General features: G+C 34.8%; 1 long non-coding RNA gene across 1 annotated transcript; it reads right to left on the bottom strand.

Annotated features, from left to right (window-relative positions):
• Positions 1–3,800: 3,800 nt before the first annotated feature.
• Positions 3,801–19,367, bottom strand: LOC135290688 (uncharacterized). Its single transcript, XR_010353456.1, has 4 exons — positions 18,163–19,367; positions 7,343–7,400; positions 4,611–4,672; positions 3,801–3,848 (listed from the first exon to the last, which is right to left on the bottom strand). It is a non-coding gene; the product is annotated as an uncharacterized LOC135290688 (long non-coding RNA).
• Positions 19,368–20,236: the final 869 nt, after the last annotated feature.

Raw genomic sequence — 20,236 nt, 5'->3', positions numbered from 1 at the left:
CAACATGATGGAAGAGAGAAAGTTAAAAGATATAGACTTTAGCTGGCTCACAGAATGACGTGGCTCCCTGCTCACCTATTGAGAACATTGTTTTTTATGACCAATGGGCAATGTTTGTTTCTGTTAAGTAAATGTAAATATCTTGAAAAACTATATAAGCAACATGTTGCTATAATAAATCTCTCTCATACATCCTTCTGATGGAGTCTGAGTGCTTTGCACCTTGTCGTGCTCTATAGTGACATCAATGCATCATTTTTCAGGAGAAAGTCGCTTTTTGCAGTGGATGATGTACTCTTCATAGAACTCGGCCGCTAAGTTCAGGTTGAAATTTCCTCAACACCAGGCTTTGAGACAAGTACAGATGGCTGGTTTATTGGAACAAAATGTTTGACATCATTGCAGTAAATAAACATGACAAGTTTGTTTCAGCTGATCCAAAACAAAATTTGGTTTTGAATTTGTTCATGGAGAAAATTGTCAAAACCGAGTCTAAACTGCAAGTCAAACAAAAATTATCGATTTACTTAGACATCTGGTTCAGCAAACCTTCAGCCTAGATTTTTGAGCACAGTTCTGTTGTAATCACAAAGACTTGTTATAAATCAGACCTGAGGCCCTACTTAGTGAATCTCAGGTTGTGTACACAGAAAAACGAGACTACGCCTAGCAGCCATGTGTGACCATGCATCTGCTTTATCCACAGGATATCTTGCGTCAGAAATAGCAACTGGCTGTAGTCATGAGGGGCAGTATTTTCATCAAAGACTGTCCTCTCTCTGCTTTTTCTGAATTCTTTGAACATAGCTTCCAGCCTGCACAGCAAAAGTAGCTCAAAGGCACCAGCTCTATTTCACTGAAAATCAACTTTTTTTCTTAGAACATTGACGTGTAGAATATACACCAAAAGTATTCTGCAATTAGTAGTCAGTATACAACAGTACAAAATCTGAAACTTAAGATCATTGTGTATCTCAGGAGCAGAACATCACCTCCCATACCAGTATAAAAAAGGCTCCTTCTTTGACATGTCATTGATAAAAATAAGCATAACCGGTATGGATATGTTTTTAAAGACGCCACATACTCATCCCTTCTCCAGAAAATTAAAAGTCAGCTAACCAAAATATTTTAATGAGTAACCAGTTTAGACACTGAAGCTAAGTGATGATATTATTGAACTGGTAAACAGAATAGAATAGAATAGAATAGAATAGAATAGAATAGAATAGAATAGAATAGAATAGAATAGAATAGAATAGAATAGAATAGAACAGAAGTGAAGTGAAGTGAAGTGAAGTGAAGTGAAGTGAAGTGAAGTGAAGTGAAGTGAATAATGGTCTCCATGTTGATTTTTGATAATGTTCTCCCATGTTGATTTTTGTTTCATACCATGGGAAATCTCAGGAACATATTTGAACATCAATAAACCAAAAATCCACAAGGATTAAAAATATCCATATATGTTCTAATACCTGGTACCTCTTCCAGCAGATAAACCAATAAAATATAAGTTTTTTTCATTCACACATTTCATTTCATTTCATTTCATTTCATTTCATTTCATTTCATTTCATTTCATTTCATTTCATTTCATTTCATTTCATTTCTTTCTGATTGTATGTCCTTAATAGCCAAAGCAATGCAAATTATTTTCTTGTTCCTTTCTATATCTAGATAAATTAAGTAGTTTTTATTTTTCTCATAAGTATATAAATTTCCCATACTGAAATAGGCAGTAAAGAGGGAAATACTCTAGATTTAATTGGAATAAAAAATAAATCTCTTTCTCTTTGCAGCAAAACAAAACAAAACAAAACAAAACAAAAAAAAAGGAAAAAGAAAGAGAGAGTTCAACCTAGTAAAATCCCTTTCTATAACTATATGCACTGATGCACTTCTGGTTTTCTGTACTGTGATCCTCCTGAAAATAGAAACTTTATGTTTAATTGATTTATTTGTAATGATTCTGGCTTAGGGAAGAGACTCTTTGAAGCTGATTGATTACTGCAACAAGCTTAAGATTTCATACCACAAGAAACCTTTTTGTACTAATAAACAGTGGGACAATAAAGCTCTGGGGCATGGTGTTTCCCTTCACATTAAAGTGAGGATTTGCAACATAAGTATGTGAGGGACATAGTTTATGTGCTCCCAAGAAGCAGACATAATGAACTATTTCTTTTAATGGCAGATTATCCCTGTTTCTATTTCCTGGAGTGAAGACCTCGCAAATTGATGTATCTGTCCTCTGAGGTTTTCAGAGAGGCATTATGGCATTTTAAAATATTAATATGAGAGTACATTTAGCTGAAAGTAGCTAGCCTGGTAGTCTCTTGTGGCTGCCATACAGGTCACCAGAGACCTCCTGTCTCTCAAGGCAAATGATTTACTCTAAGTGTATCATTAAGATATACTTTTTTTGAATTTATGATAGTGCTTTCTTACAAAGTTATACCTTTTCTATAAAAATTTAAGCATTTTTATGCTATTTTCTCCCTTCACTCACAGTTCCTTAAAACCTGGTCAGTGTCACGGGCAAATTGAAACTGCCACCCCCTGCACTGCAGTAGTGGGTCTGTGTTGAACACTGATTAGCTAGGACTGGATGTCACATCTTGTTATAACTTTACATAGCTGAAAAATTTCCTAGGAGAGTTGAAAAGAACTGCAATTATTCCTCCAATGGAAAAAAAAAAAGGAAGGAGAAAGAAAGAGATGGAAAGAGAGAGGAAGAGAGAAAAAGAAAGAAAGAGAGGAAGAGACAAAGAGACAAAGAGAGAAAAGCAATGAGACAATGAAAGAGTGAGAAAATTAATGAGAGAGGGAGAAAGAAAGAGAGGGAGAAAAAGTAGAGAGAGAAAGAGAGAAGGAGAAAAGAAAAGAGAAAGAAAGAAAAGAAAGAAAAGAAAGAAAGAAAAAGAAAGAAAGAAAGAAAGAAAGAAAGAAAGAAAGAAAGAAAGAAAGAAAGAAAGAAAGAAAGAAAGAAAGAAAGAAAGAAAGAAAGAAAGAAAGAAAGAAAGAAAGAAAGAAAGAAAGAAAGAAAGAAAGAAAGAAAGAAAGAAAGAAAGAAAGAAAGAAAGAAAGAAAGAAAGAAAGAAAGAAAGAAAGAAAGAAAGAAAGAAAGAAAGAAAGAAAAAGAAAGAGAAAGAAAGAAAAATCTCAAATGTAATAAATGTCTAGATTAAAGAAATGGAAAAATAGTAGTTAAAGACATAGGAACAGATCAGCTGAAAAAGTTTCCTCTTATGGGAAATCTAATCCTTAATATATGGTTGCCTATTTCACATTTTTTTGCTTCATGATATATGATATCAATGGTGAGTCTGTGACCTTCAGAACTTCTAGGGGGGTATCATCCACTCAGGTTGGTGAGATTAAAAAAAAATCAAGAAAGCAGACAGATGCAATTTCTGTTTGCTAAAATTGTACTGGATTTTTGTACTTTCCCCTTCATGTATAAACACACACAAATTTTGTCCTTTCACAAGTGGCAGAGTGTGATTCTTCCCACATATCTGTTCTTAAAAGAGCATATATATGGTTAAGGAGATGAAGGCTTCACAAAGAGGTGGTTTTCTAAAAAGCAATCCAAGGGTGGCTTGGATTTAGTATAACACTAAAATCAGTGTTAAACTCCAGATGTGTAGGACCATGACTCAGAATATTAGAGGTTAATTTATATATTGGTCTTTTTTTCTGTCTTGATTTATTTAATCCTGATCAAAGTAACATACCTTTATAATGTAATAGCTGAAATGTAGTTTTTCTATATTTATAGTACTGCGTTTCAAGCATATCTGGTAGACTTTCTCCTCTGTGTTGTTAGTTTGTTTTGGTTCAGTCACCTACAAAAGGAGAAAAATACAAAATTTCATCTGAATTTCCAAAACTGAAGCCTCAGAGAGAACACCATAGTGCTTGAATATACAATGCATTTCCAAGAAAATAATCAAAATAAAAATTAAATAATAATTTTAATAATTCAATTCTAGCACAGTTCAAAGCCACATTCATAACCTGGGGTAGATACTTGAAATTTTTGAAAAAGAGCACAGCCCCCACAACTTTATGTCAGCTGGTGTTTTGGTTCCAGGTATATGTGCCACAGTGTTATTGCCCATTTCTTTGAGCACTAGTATCCCCTACAGCATCTGCAGCAGAGAGCAGCAGATGGGCCTCTGCTAAAGGCAGAAGACCCTGGGGTGTCTGCATGGGGGAAAAATGTGTCCATGTGGCTTCATAGCAAGACATTAGATAGCTGCCACCTGCTCCTCCACACCACCACAAGGGTTAGCTCTGTGCTGCAGAGCAGGATGCAGAGGGAGGTGGGGAATAGGTACAGCCAGCCATCCTAGATTATGTGTTCCCCTTCCAAAGCTGTGGGATTTTAGATAGCTGTACAGTCACTGCCAAAAGGCAACATCAGCTTAAAATCCCTTGAACGGCACTGGGGATGTTGCCACGGGCACAGCTGTGGCCACAGGCTCAGCCCTGCTGCGGTACCCGGGGCAGAGGTGGCACAGCACCAGCAGCTCAAGTCTGGCAGGGTGGCAGCTTGTGAGTCCATGTGCTGGTGTCCTGATGGTTTTCCCAACTGTAAAACCCACCTGTGCTTGTCTCCGTGTGCTTTCTCCTCTGTTGATAAGGCAGATTGCATTGCACTTACCATCTGCAGAGGAAAACTGAATAAATTTTTAGAACTGTCTGTTTTGAGCTCTAAGATATGGTCAATGTTCATTTCAAGTTAATCTACACAAAGGTATTTCCACTTTTCTGTTGTCAGCTTTACATTCATTTGTGTAAGCAATATGATACAATTTGCAAATAGAAAATAATTGACCAGGGAATTTATTTATTTTAACACTTAGCTATCAATTTTGACATTTTGAATTTTTTGACAAAATTCTTACCAAAAAGTGGAATAAGGTCTAAAAAAAATTATGTCCACATGAAGATAAAAGAAAAATAAGTATTTTTAAAAAAAATACTTTTTGCCCAATTATAAATTTTTGGGGCTTTTCTAATTTTTTGAATAACTGAATGGTTGTTTTTGCTTTTGGTTTCACATTATTTTGACCCTTCTAGCTTGCAAAGAAACAAACATTTTCCATTTTCTACATGACAAAACATATTTAAGAAACAAAAAAAACTATTCAGAAATAGAGGGAGGAAGGTGGAAGAGAAATACAAGGAAAATAAGAAGCGCAACAATCCTCAAAAAAAGGTTAGAATACTGATTAGTGAATAAACTATTCATACATTCAACATTTTTATCCAAGTTATCAAATAAAGCAAAAATTATGAACTCATTAGACTTACACAGAATGATTTGCCAGTTTTCTAATTTTTGAGCAATTCCATTGATAAAAATATATTTCAGATAGCTAAATAGCATTTTAGATGAGTGTGCTTTACAAGTGCCTTTAGAGAAACTGTAAGAGACAGAGTATTTCACTTTTGAGATTATTTTATACATAATTACATTTGCCTAGACACATCTGTATTTCTGTGTTAATTCAAATAGTTGGAAAATACCAGCAAGGACCATAAACGTAATAGAAAGTCCTGAATAACACTGACAGCCCTACTCTTTCATTCACCCTTATTCTGTTGTTTCTTGAAACTATTCTGAGAATAATATTATTGTTAAATGTATCTTAACCAGCATAATTCCATTTTCTATTACTAGAGAATTCACATCATAGGAAGTGTGTAAAGACTTCTGGGTACTCTTGTGATTCTTTTCCTCTACTTTTCATGTACATATTTTTGGTGAGGTTGGTTTTTTTTTTCACAATGGTCTGTTCCAAATGTGGCTAATGACATAAGTATATATATGTGTATGTTTTATAAATAAAGATACAAAACCTGTTGATGTTACTGCCCAGCAATCACAAAGTGATTCTGTTGGCAAAGAGTACAAATAATTTCTCTTTCTGTATTTCAGCTACGTCAACTGTGAGCACAAATACCCTTGTTTAACATCACAATTGAATTGCAGGAAGAAGTAGACAGCTTAAGAAGACTCCTTAAAGATGATATGGGGAAAAGTAACAGTGATAGCTCCTGCAATGATAAGTATGAGTGCTCCACTTGCAGAACAGATAATACAGGGATCTTGTCAACTGTAGCCTGTGGGACAGCAACTTCAGAGCACAGCCAGCCTCTTCTCGTTATAGTGAGGGAGCACTTGTATCTTCTGCCCATCGAGTGTTTAGAGTGCATACTAAGTGATATTGAAAGGCTTTTTATCAGCAATCAGTTCAAAAAAAGTTAAGCACTTTACTTTCCTAATAATTAATCTTAAATGCATCTTTAGATTTAACTCTAGCCAGAAGATTGAATGTTATCTTGAAAAAAAGAAAAAATAAAAGAAAAAGGTAAATCTAACAAGAGCAGTGAGAACTAAAAAGACTATTAAAACTTAGTTTTGTTGTTTATTTGCCTCATACTTTCAAAATATTGGCAACGAAGCTGCTTACATCTGAGGATAATGATTTTTCCTCAAGTAACATATTTAATATGCAAGCAGAAAAACCAAATAATTTTTCATTCATTTACGAGGGAAATTATGCCTATGCACATATAAAAACTCTTTACTTTTAATGAAATCCATATTAGTGACTTTTGTTTATCAAAGGAATAGTGATGTTCAGTATCTGTAAGCAGGACTTCCCCTTCAATATGAGTCTTATCTTGAATCTGCCTTTGTAAGTCTGCTACTGGTTTAGCCCATAAAAGGTGATGCTATTGCAGAACTGGGGCTGCTTCTTGCAGTTCCTCATGAAGATCAGCCAGCTTCCTCCGGACTTTCAGGGAGCTCTGCATGTTCATCCTAGAGCTAAACCTAGGGTTTATAGATGACATCAGCCAAGTCTGTACTTACAGACTTGCACTATTACAATGGAAATATTGTATGTTTGATATGTCGTCTTTAGTCCATTATTGCATTGTTGGTTAGTGTTCCATCCACAGAGAGCATAATTCCTCTTTTGGAATAGTTAAGAGCCTAAAGTTCCAGAGTGGTTTCAATATTCAGGTGGTTTAGGGCAGGATTCATCACCTAGTTTTAGTTATCTTATGCTGGTATAATCACTATAAAAGATCTGTTTCTGCTTTCTCATAGTCAGTGGGGAGACAAGCATCTGACGAGCAATCTATTCATATAACTTTGACACGGATATTATGGAATATGAAACTCTGTCCAGGCATATCCATTTGATTTCTCTGGTGACTGCACAAGAAAGCAAAACTACCTTAGAACAACTTGCAGGAACTGAAGTAGGATGAAGCTGAGCTTTGCCTATCACAAAGACTTTTTTTGACCATAAACACTTACTTTTGGATTCTCATGACCGTGTTTCAATTGCCAGTTTTATCTTCATTTAAAAAAATCCCTGGAAAACATAAACCAACACTACATGTTGAAGTGAGATTGACATTGACTTAAACAAAGAGGAATATGTCTGTATAGCTTCTACTGGTGCAAAACTAACCAGTTAATTTTTTAAAATTGCATATTTAAACATCTTTTAAGGATAAAGAAATACTAAATGCACGGCCTATGAGACAGTTATGTACCTATTTTTAAAATTGTAGCTGGTCCTGTTAAATATTCTCAAACATTGGGTCTATTATACAAACATATAAATCAAAATCTGCTCTAGATTTAGTTGTGATCAGTGCAATTTCTCTTGTTTTGCGCCAAAACCTGACAGAAGAATCGGTAAATGTCAATACTATTCACCTACATAGTCTCACATTGTGCAAAATGAAATTTCTCAACATAGCTACTTAGAGTTCTTATTTACAATATGATGACTTTTCTCATTATATATGTAAAATTAATGTTTAATGTTATGAGACAGTGAAAATTTTGATATGGCTTTATTGAATTCAGGATCTGTCACACTTAAGCACTTGACATATCTTTTCTATGCAAATTATCTGAGAGGAACATAAGTCATTTTTAATAAATGTGGGGAAAGGGTCTGAGGTGAAATGAGGTTGGTGGTTGGGGCTCAGATTCTTAATAAGATAAATTAAGGCTACTCACTCAGCTAACACTCAGTGCAGTTGTCAGCACTCCTGGTTTTAAAAAGGAAAGAAGATCGAAGAAAAGATTTAAAGATGAATGAGCCATGTGGGCTAAAAGCCCCTCTCCTTTCAGTAAGCAGTGATTCTACAGGGTCAAAGTTGAGGAGTGATGGGAAGAGTATTAAGAAATCTAGCAATTTAGAATGGAGATATATTCTCAAATACATGAATTATGTCTTCAGAAGATATAAATTTGAATTCAAAAGGGCTACTTTTTCTGGACATTAGCAGAGAAAGTGGGCTGATCCTTGAACCTAAGCCTGGGTTTTCAATTTTCCACTAAGTTTCCAAATTTTGATGGAGATCAATTAACTTGTGCACTGCTGTAACCCATTCTCATACAGTCCGCCACATCATTTCAGAGAGCTATATACATGAAAGCACCACAGAGCAGGATCTTAAATTTTCAGATTGCATATTTGATAAATTACACTACTGAAACCAGAGTGTTAATTCTCTACAGTGATGTTTATAGAGTAGCTGGTATAACATATATAGAACACTGTAAATAGGTCAGGTTTTATTGTTTATTTTAACAAATGGATAGGGTTGCATTAGCATTGCAGAAAATGTATAAATATTGATTTGAAAACCTGGTGTGCACAATAGACGAGCAACCCTTGTAACCCTTTTAGAGAAACCCAGCCATAAATAAAGTTCATCTCCATTTTTCAACAAAACAATTAATACATAATTCATTGCAAAAGTATTATCATGCCTACTGGTACCAATGGCAACTGAAGTATTCTAACACTGCTAACACTACTATATGAAGACTATATTTATTTGTATATCTGAAGAAAGGACATAATGGTATGTACTACAACAGGATTTTATTTGTGGTGGGATCTATAAGGGTAACTTTTAATAGCTCTGCATGGGCTGAGTGCTAAAGGATGCAGCTGACGAATGTTTGTATTATTCTGACCATGCGAAAACAAAATCAATAAATGCATTTTTGGAACTAAGAAAATAGTTATGTATTGTCTTAGGTCATGTCTTGCTCATTTACTTCATATCTTCCTGTATGCAAAAAGCTCTGTACAAAAATATTAATGGTATATGGCTGTATATAATTAGAGGGTTTTTTATTAAGTAAACTTTACCTAAGTAGGATATTAACTGACCACAGCACATATATATTCACAATAACCAAAACTAACCAAAAGTTTAGGAGATTCATTTCATTTTAGATGGACACCAAACATTGTCTAAAGCCTTCTGCTCTGGGAGTTGGTTTTGAAATCTCACAGGCAGGACTTCTATTGCCAGTACCCTCCTGCTCTACCAGGACTGAAAGAAAAAAAGAAGTAGCAACCATCTCATTATATACTGTGAATAAAAGAGGGAAAGAGTACAAGGAATTTTTTCAAAGCTCATTCTCAGCCATGAGATGGATCTAAACACCATAAGTTGTTTAGGTGCATCTCAGGTACCTGTCATATCACAGCCCAGGGGAGAACAAAGAAGAGAACAGCAACCACATTAGTAAATCTTCAGGGCCAGCAACTGCCATATGGATGGCAACATGTGTTGGTTCAAAAAAGAAAAAACAACAGAGAGATACCAAAAGATAAATATTAAATTCAGCTAGGGCTAAAAGCAAAACACTGTAATTATTGGATGTCCTAGCATCATTTGCCATAGCTTTGATATATTTTTGAAAATAGCGAACTATTTTTGAAAATAGACATTTTTAATACCATTTGAAAATAGAAAACTTTGATGCCAAAAGCCCTAGGAAAGTTTTAAACAGCCAAATTTCTTCACTGAAAGGCTATTTTGTTTTACTGAAAAATATTAGAAAAACAATTCTTTTAAGTCTTTTTGACTTTGTTGAACAAAGGCTTCAGTACCTGACTGTATTTTATCTTCTGTTAGTTTTATGACTAAAAGTTCACATGCAGACCAAGTAAATCAGAATTTTCTTTTCAGCCATCACAAAACAGAAGAGAACCACATTTGCTGCTCAGTGCTCATGCTCAATGCATCAAACTGGCTGTAATAGGAGGATTTTCTCTGCATTCACCAAACTAAAAAACTGTATGCTCCGTTTTAATGGATATTCTTAATACTTTCATACCATACACAGAAATGGGAAGACATATATAAAGGACAGACCTCATAAAATCTATACATTTAATAAAAGAAGTCCCATTTTGACATATTTAGAATAAGGAGATGTTAGCACACTTTTATACAAGCACATACCAAAAAATCTCACATTCTGAATAATTAATTAAAGAAGAAGTAAAAATCCCATGTGCTAGCAAGATAATTTGATATAGTTGCAGGTTTAGATTAAACTGTTTTACAGGTTTAGATTAAAAGTTTTAGCATGATTGAAGTATTGAAAAGTTGACACAGAAATGTGTGTTAAATGTTTGGAAATGAATCTTGACTTTATCCTTCTCAGTTTATATCTTGAAAAGACATCTTTAAAAATAGTACATACCAAAAACTAGTTGGATTGCAACTCTTCATTTATTTAGAAACATAACTATTAGATTTGACTTGATTTTATGGAGGTCTACAAATCCTAAGACTGAAGAAGAATTGACAATTGTGCTGTTTCTATATGGCAAATTGTGTGAATATTTGAAATGTAGCTGTCTGGCATCTGAGATAACTCCTAGGGTATTAGGAATCCTAAGGTAATAAAACTTCAGTGACATGAGGAATTTTATTTTAAATTAGTTTATTTATTCTTATCTCTATCTCTAATACTTGAATTTGAGTGGTTTTTAGTGTAAAAATAAATGGTGCAATTTCCTGCATATGTGTGGTATATCCTAAGTAAAGTTTTTTTTTAAAGTCCTGAAGGCTCCTTTTTTATTAATTTAATAATTTAATTTTTTGAGCTATTTTTAAACAGAACAATAAATGTACTAAGTAAACCAAATATATGTGCACCTAACACGTAATGCAAGATAGGTGTATGAGTTTTAAAAATTTCCTGTGGGATGGGGTGAGATTATTTGCTGTTATCCTGTGATGGAATGAATAACAAATATCTTTGAAACATGGGATGCTTTCATTTTATATATAAAAAAAGGCAGAAGAATTCTACTCAAGACTATGTAATTTCAGAGAGGAATTAAATTAATCAAGTAGGAAACGAAAATAAATATGATGAGAAAACAGTTATGATTCAGTAAGAATTTCAAAAGTTTAAAAATTTCATTTTATTTTAAAAAATCTAAAAAAGACTTTTCTTGGATGAGAGCTTCTCTTGGAAAGATGCCTGAATTCTCACCACATATTCTACTTCTTGGTTTTGGAAGAGTTCTACTAGATATAGTTCCAAAGGAAAATTATATAAATAAAATATAATACTGTTTTTCTCACCACCAGGTGGTCTTTCCTATAAAATGCACTCTGTTCATTATCAGCATTATTCCCCTCCTTTTAGATTGATTTTTGCTAAAGTGATATAATTCTCTCTGAGATGCTGTACCTTCAGTTTTCTGATCTATACTGCCTAAATAGTGATATGAGAGACAAACCATTTTAAAAAAAGTATTCTTTCCTACCAGAACAGCAACTATTGCTGAAATTGTTCTGCACCCTCATATATAGATCAGTTCAGTGATTTGATGTTCTCAGTCCTTGCGTTGGTGTTGGTATAGGAGGAAATTCAATGCTCTAAAAACCCAATTCAGGCAAGCTGATTTCCTAAATAAATTATAATACATGTGTTCCCCTTATAAACAGGACTTTTCCTTTTTGTGAAGCAGTGACTGGATAGTTCCCTTCTCCTTGAGAAAGGGACAGACATATGATTCCTCTGTTCCCATTCCAGAAACCATTGCTGAATTTCTCTATGGCAGAGACAGAAATGTCAAAGTACTGTATTTATTGTCCCATAAACACTTTATTTATACGAAATTTCACTGGACTTCTAATACACAAACATTTTAGGAAGAAGCCCAATATTCAAAATTAATTTTTCCTTCTTGTAGGATTGTCACACTGAACATATCAAGATGTCCTGCAAGCCATTACAGCTTGATCTTCTCTGTTTGAATAATATTCATAGTTTGCAACAGAAAAAAAATTATCCTCTTCCTATTTTGATAAGAAATATCAATTTGACGTTATTCTAAAAGTCAACCTAGAAGTGAAAGAACAAAACTGAGAAAACATATAATTAAAACAAAGATATATTCTCATGTTTCAAGGTCTGTCAGGTATGAAAAAGACTCTATAGGTGTGATTTGAATGATCTACATCTCATCTAGAGGGAACATGGGAATATTTTACCCCAGAGAATGATGCAAAGAGATAGCTAAATGACATTATAGGTCTTCCCATTTACAATTTCTCTTTCTTAAAATGGACAGTTCAATTCAGCCATCTCTGTGAGAATTTTTCATGATTAAGATAAAAATTTATCCTCTTATTTGATCCTGGCCATTCACAATGAAAACAGGATACCGTTGGACAACATATAGGCAGTTTCTGTGAAGCCATTGTGGTGGACATGACACAAAAAAGTAACTTAACCAGTAAGGTTAAGCTAAAACTGAAACTAAAAGATAGCTGGAAATTTTCAGATGAAAGTATTTCTTATACAACACGTCACAGAGTCAGAAATAAATGTGCGTACTGCAATAAGTATGTATCAAATTACTGGACAGCAGCTCTTCAGGTACAATGAAGTCTCATGGAGTGATTTGAATTTATTTTTTATAGTCAAAGGAAATATTTGTATGTGTGTGTGTGCGTGCACAGTTCTCCTATTACAGTCAATAACAACAGCTACTTTTTATGTGACCACATTCGTCTCTGTCAATATATATAGTATTTTTGTCAGTAATCTAGTTTCTCCCAAGCACAAAAGAGAAATAAGATAACCAAAATATCCCAAAATTATAAGAATTAAAAATATCACATTAAACCATCAAACCTTAAGGATTATTAATGTAGTTGATTTAAGGTTTCAGTTCAGTAGGTTTTTACTTTTTGTTTAGCAGATTGCACAAGATATATTTAAATATTAAGTTTCTTCAAAAAATAACTTCTATTGGCTTTTAAGAAACTGATTCCAGTATAATTTGAAATCTGTGTTACCTAATACTCAGATTCACTATAGAAGGATAACTAATACAACTTTGTGTTATCCTCATATAGGTATTGTGTCTCCGGTATAGATGTCACATAAAAGAAACATATGTACTCTTAGAGGCAGATTCTATTTTTAATACTTTTAATCTCTGAACAGCTTCTGAATTTGCATTGACTGCATTCTTTCGTAATTGAAAAGTTCCTAAAGATTTATCCTGTCACCTTCAATCTTCCTTTTGGAAGCATTACCATCATAACTTAAAATAACATTTCCTCAGTGATTTTCTCTAGCAAAAGCCTATGTGCATGTCAAATCAAGTATGTCAAAGCAGGTTTCCATAGGATAAATTTCAGTCATTTTCAGCATCTCCAAAAAGGTGCTCATATAGACTTTGTTATTACTAATGCACTTCAATAATGAAAACAGAGATATGGCCATAAAGATTTCTTATATGTTGTACAAAACATAAATGAGAGGATGGAGTACTATTTCCTTCATCTGCTGGGAATAAATAGAAAACAGTAGTGGGTATAATGAGTACATACTGATTTAGAAAACAACGTGAATAGCTTGCATGCATAAAATTTTGCATAAATAAATAACAAAAGAGTGAATGGCTGGATTTAGAAGACAAGGAAGTTATTGCTATGTTATGGAAGACTTGGATGAAAACATTAATTCAGGCCTGCTTCAGTTAGAGTCAATAGGATTTTCACTCCTGGTTTTCAGACTGAATTTCAAACTACCCTGCAGCCCAAAACATAAATTAAGAAAATTAAAATGGGTTAATGGGACAAATTCATATTAACAAATTTAAACTTAATTCCAAAATTTAGCATAAAAAAATTTAATTTTTACTGGAACTCTCATGATGTTAGTATATGCATTCAAGCAGGAGAATAATTCAAAAATTATTTTATAGGTCTTGCCCATTTTACAACAAGCCATTACATTGCAAAGAGAACAATGTAGGCACCATTTCTTTGGAATTCCTGATGCTTTGCTGCAGTACACTGCAAGTATTTTACACTGGGTTTCCTAAATCATGACTATGCCATGCAGGTGTCAGTATGACATAACATCTAACTTCATATTCTGAAACAAAATTTGAAATGTTCATAAACTGAAAATAGGTAGTATGTACTTGAAATGGTTGAGAAACATTAAACATTGAGTTAAAAATAATTAGCTGAAGGACTTTATATTTATGTAGTAAGTTAAATGTATGATGAGGGAAGAACCCTCCCAGCTGTTCCTGTTTCACAATGCAAATATTGAATAATCTGACATTTCTTTGTTAGGATCATGAAGTTTGAATAATTAAACAATAGATCGTTTGAGCTCTGTTGTGTCATCAACTAATTACTACATTTATGCTTGTCAATAGCAAACCCACAGTAGTATTTTAAATTCCATTTATTGTGCTTTAGCTTAATGCTTACTGTTACTTTTCCTCCACATTTTTTCCCATCATGAAAATTAACCCACAATATATCTTTCTGGAAAGAAAATAAACAGCTCCCTTGCCAAGCCTTTCATTACACTGTTGCTTTCCATCATGAATTGTGGTCTAACAGTAGCCTAGTAAAAAGCCAGGGCCTTTGAAGTGTTGTGCTAATTTGATTAATACGTAGTTACATCCTGTTATGATGCACTTTGCCTTATGCATTTTAAATGGAAAATGCAGAGTGGATTACATTTGTGTTAAAAACACAGCATACTAAATGAACAGCATTGAAAGTGGTCTATAATAACAAGAACTGCAACCACTTTAAACATGTAAAAGGTTATTGCTTGCAAGTTAATGATAATTGTACCAAAATACATGATTTTGTAACAATTAAAAGGTCAATATAAATACTAGTGAGATTCACACAGCTGCAGTGCAAAATACTTGATTTAAATTCCTTGAATAAAACAAAACAAAGTATTCAGAAAAATCCTCTGAACTGTATGTCCTTCAACTCATCCCCATAAATACTTTGGGACTTGAAGTCATGGTTAATTCACCTTCTGTCCTAACAGAAAATAATTTTATGTGTTTTTCCCTTCTGTTTACATGAAGACTTAAATTCAGATTCCATGTTGGTTCATGTAAATTTTCTGCCTCCTAACAGGAGAGGAGAAACACACTATTATGCTGCACTACTGCATATATTTGGGTTGTTTTTTTCACTTATCTTTTCAATAAATTAAATACATTGTTTTATCAGAATACTTTGGGATACCAATAATCACCTCAGAATAAGAAACAGATTAAACTTAAAGTCTACTGATAGCTAAAGATGTGAGCAAATCTAACTTGGTGCTTTAAGTGTTCATCAATATGCTTTCATTATTCTTGCACCTGCATTTTCTAGCAACTTAGTACAGTAAAATTGTTTCCAGAGCTAGGAGGAAACACCTCATCAGAACACTGTCCTTTTATTTACTCATGCTAAAATTGATAAAATATCAGCAACCAATGATGACACCAAAAACCTAAGTATACTTTTAAAAATTACAGATATTGATTATGCTGTGCACAGGAACTGCATACAGATTCTGTTTCACTTTTACAGCTCTGCTTGAATGCAGAATGGTGCCATGCTATTAACTCATTTTGTTTCCATACATTTCCATTTTTGATGTCATTATGTTTCTTACTTTCTTAATCTTCGAAGCTAATCTGATACCTCTTTTTTTATATATATTTCAGCTGGAAAAAACCCACACTGTGGAATACAGAATCCTTGTTATTGAAGAAGAAGTCCAGGAAAAGACAAAGAATTGAATTAAAAAACATTAAATCACTGAGCAGTAAAATAAAATGTGGAACTTATTTCTGCCTATTGTATGGATTTGTTGGCAAATTCAAGGTGGCAGACACTTGTTATTCCATCCACCTCCCTCCAGGGAGAGACAGCATGTCTGCATGTGTTTCTAATTTATTTTTAAACAGTTTAATTAATGCTTCTTACCTATTCATTTGAAAAAAACATAGTCATAATGTTTAATTTGTATTCCTGAAATCCAGTAGAGTTGATTTCTCCACTCAGTACACACTTGTCTCTTTAGCTTTTATTTAGTAAGTAAATAATGTTGTCCAAACTTTTCTTAAAAAGTTTTCATGTGTTTGCAGTTTTATTAAAGTTTACTCTATCTTTCACTAGATCTACTTATCGTTGCACTGGTAACTGCTACTTAAACTCAGAAGAAATATTCACAACCATGTTTTAAATATTTTCTAAATTTTCTATTTTTTCAGTATTTCTTAGTAACATATCATGCAATGGTTATCGAAACCATCTATGGAGCTGACCAGGAGAACAATTTTGAAAATATTTGTAATTCCAACTTTTATATCATGAAACCCTAATATGATCAGACTGCAGCATCTGCAATAAAAATGCAGTGATGTCAGCTGCAAAACCTTTCCTTTTGCTGCATGGGTTATTAGATCAGAATCAGACAGCAGCATTGTCTCCTTTCTAATATGCATTTCATTGACAGTGTACATGGAAAAAAATCCTCACTTATCTTCTGAAAAATCTTGGATGCTGTTCTATACCAAGAAACTGAAATTTGTCCTTTTTTTCTGCTTCTTCTTGTCACTACTCTGCAAACTTATAAATTATGTAATGTCCTTGTATAACGATACTTTTGTGCATTTCTTTTACACCTTGTGAGGTTTTAAGTATAAGATAAATCTGTCTTCCTAGTATCCCTCACAGATATGCTGGCAACACAGGTAATTCTTCATCAGTAAGTAACATCACCTAAAGCTAATAAGGCCTACTGAAAATAATGTAGCTGTCTCAGATTCCTGTCTTTAATTAATAACTTTAAAAAGAAATACTAAGTGTATGCTCTGGATCACAGTATGAATGAGTAGAACACTTATTATAATAGCTTAAGGTAGTATAAAACATTGTAAACCAAGACTAGTGCATTTTAAAATTTAACTGAGATCTTAATTGTCCATAAGATTTTGGAAAGATATTTCAAGAAAGTCAATAAGCAAAATAATTCTGGATAGATAAATTGCATTTTTAATTATGATAATCACCAGCAGAGAGATCTGAATAGTGAAAGTTTATTCTTTTATACAGTCAAATCTTTATAAAACCATTTTATCTTACCAAAACTCACACTGATTTCTGACCTTGAATGAAAGATAATGAGCTTAGTGTGACTAATAACCTGGGCAAAGATTCTCCTTCTCATATCCTTCTGTTCCTTCTTCAAAGAAGATATGACTGAGGAAATAGAGTTGACTTGGAAACCATCAAAAGTATTCAAAAATCATCACCAATAATCTTGATAATATGAATTAAAGGAGAATGAAATCTTGGTCAACGAAGTCACTTGGAAAGTGATACTTTTCACCTGAAAACTATGAATATTTACCCAGGAAATAGTAGGTATAATCTTTATTATTTGTATTATAAGTCTGAATGTCATAATATCATCAATATTATTTTAAAGACATTTGGAAGCCCACAAAGAATAGAACAATAATATTTCTTGGCTCTTAATCACATTCAATGCATAGCTCCCAACAGAGTTTTCAATTCTGCTGAAGTTCTGGAAGAATTAAAGACCAGGTGTATCACAATATTTTACATATCAACAGTGGATGCATTGCAGTTGCTTACATCTCAGAATTTCTCAAACCAGAGCCTCTACAAGATAGTCGCTCTTGCCACTAATGCTTCAGCATTTTACCAGGGAAGACTTTTTGGATAAAAATGTGAAATTCTGCCTGAGACCCAGAACAATTTACTGTAACCAGGTAAGATCTTTAAGAAAAAATTATTAATCCTTCATAATCAAAGACAGTGTGATTCTTTCATAATGGAACTTTTATTATGAGCTATTGAAATACAAATGCCAACAGTGCACGAATGTATTACTTTCATTAGGGATTTCTAAGCTCAACCAGATCTGTCACCATACTACCATTCATCTGAAGAGAAACTAAATCGAACCTTCACAGATTAAAGTTTGCATACCTGATATATTCAATGCATGGCTTATTTTATCTGTAGTTGAGTAAGATCCTACTTCTTATATCCTGACAGAGAGATTCTTGAATTCACTTTGAGTAGTGCTGCTTCAATAAATCTCTCCAGAAGTGTTGCAAAGCTGGAAAGTAGAAGTTTTCTCTTTTTCTTCAATGACTTGGGTTGACAGTTCCCTGTATGAAATGCTCATTACCAAGTAACACAGCTCCTCTAGGAGTTCCAACAGAAAACACCAGAAAGGTAGGCATGAAGAAGAAAGTAGTTTCCCACACAGAGGAAGGGACTGACTTAATTTTTAAAACTATATATGAGCTATAAGTGAATATGAAAATTGGTCCTGACATTTTTCTGATTATTTAAATAGATAGTTTAATACTGAATGGGTTTTATTCCTGTCACTACAAATACAAGCTTAATAATATTCATTCTTTGCATTGGTAAGAGGGAGAGTATAAAAGAACAAAATCCAGTCCTTCCCCATTGTTGCTTTAAAAGGAATTTTGAAGAAATAGGATCCCTATTTACTGGAAATGGGGGGAAAGAGTGGAAAAGGATGAAGAAAACACAGAGAAAATGTCTTCTTTCTCTCATTTTTCAATAGTAAGACCAACTGGGTTTTGAGTACTAGGCCCTGTAAGCTGGAAGACAGGTACAGTGAGCAAATAAAGTCCCATAATCCAAGACTACATAGTCATTGATCTCCTACACCACCTAGTCACACAGACATCTATGGTGCCAGACGGGATCCTCTTATGGGTACTGAGGGAGTTGGTGGAAGCTCCCAATGTGCCACTTCCCATCATTTATCAGCAGACCTGGCTGACTGGGGAGCTCCAGTTGACCAGAGGCTGGCAAACATGACTCCCATCAACAAGAAGGGCAGGAAGTAGAATCAGCAGAACTGGAAGCCTGTCAGCCCCACCCTGGTACTGCAGCAAGGCTGTGGAGAGGTCTTGAGTGCCATCACATGACACATGCAGCACACCCAGGGTATCACGCCCAGCCAGATGAGTCTATGAAAGGCAAGTCCTGCTCGGCTAACATGATCTCCCTCTGAGACAGGCTGACCAACTGAGTTTATGAGGAAAAGGCTGTGACTATTGTCTGCCTGGACATTTGTCAAGCTTCCAAAAATGTTTCCACAGAATTTTCCTGGAGAAAATGCCAGCCCATGGCTTGGACAGATGCCATTTTCATTTCAGTTGGTGTTCTCCAGGACTCCATACTGGGGACAGTCAAGTTTAATGATGAGCTGGATGAGGGGATCAAGTGCACCCTCAGTCAGTTTGCAGGTGACACCAAGCTGGGTGGGAGTGCTGATCTTCTGGAGGGCAGGAAGGCTCTGCAGAGGATCTGGACAGGCTGCATCAGTGGGCTGAGGCCAGTGGGGTGAGGTTCAACAAGGTGAAGTTCTAGGTCACAGCTCTTCAGCCACAGCAGCCCCAGGCAGTGCCACAGGCTGGGACAGAGAGGCTGGAAAGGACCTGGGGGTGCTGCTGACAGCAGCTGAACATGAGCCAGGCTGTGCCCAGGCGGCCAAGAAGGCCAATGGCATCCTGGCCTGGATCAGCCATGGTGTGGGCAGCAGGGCCAGGGCAGGGATTGTCCCCTGTACTGGGCACTGCTGAGGCCACAGCTCCAGTGCTGTGTCCAGTGCTGGGCCCTCAGTGCAAGAAAGACACTGAGGAGCTGGAGAGAGTGCAGAGAAGGGCAGTGGAGCTGGGGCAGGGTCTGGAGCACAAGTGCTGTGAGTGAGTGAGTGAGTGAGTGAGTGAGTGAGTGAGTGAGTGAGTGAGTGAGTGAGTGAGTGAGTGAGTGAGAAAACTGGGGGTGTTGAACCAGGAGAAAAAAAGTATAGAGAGAGAACATTTATTTCTCTAGAACTAGCTGAAAAGAAGTTGCAATGAGGTGGGGTTTCAGTCTCTTCTCTCAGAAAAACAATTTGTGCCAGAAGAGATTCAGGCAGGGTGTTAGAGCAAATTTCTTCACGGAAATTTTAACAGGCTGCCCAAAGGAGTGTTAGAGTCACCATCCCTGGAAGTACTTAAAAGATATGTAGAGA

The sequence above is a fragment of the Passer domesticus genome, chromosome Z, assembly GCF_036417665.1.
Source record: "Passer domesticus isolate bPasDom1 chromosome Z, bPasDom1.hap1, whole genome shotgun sequence".
NCBI lineage: Eukaryota > Metazoa > Chordata > Aves > Passeriformes > Passeridae > Passer > Passer domesticus.
This window is presented reverse-complemented; position numbering and strand designations above follow the sequence as displayed.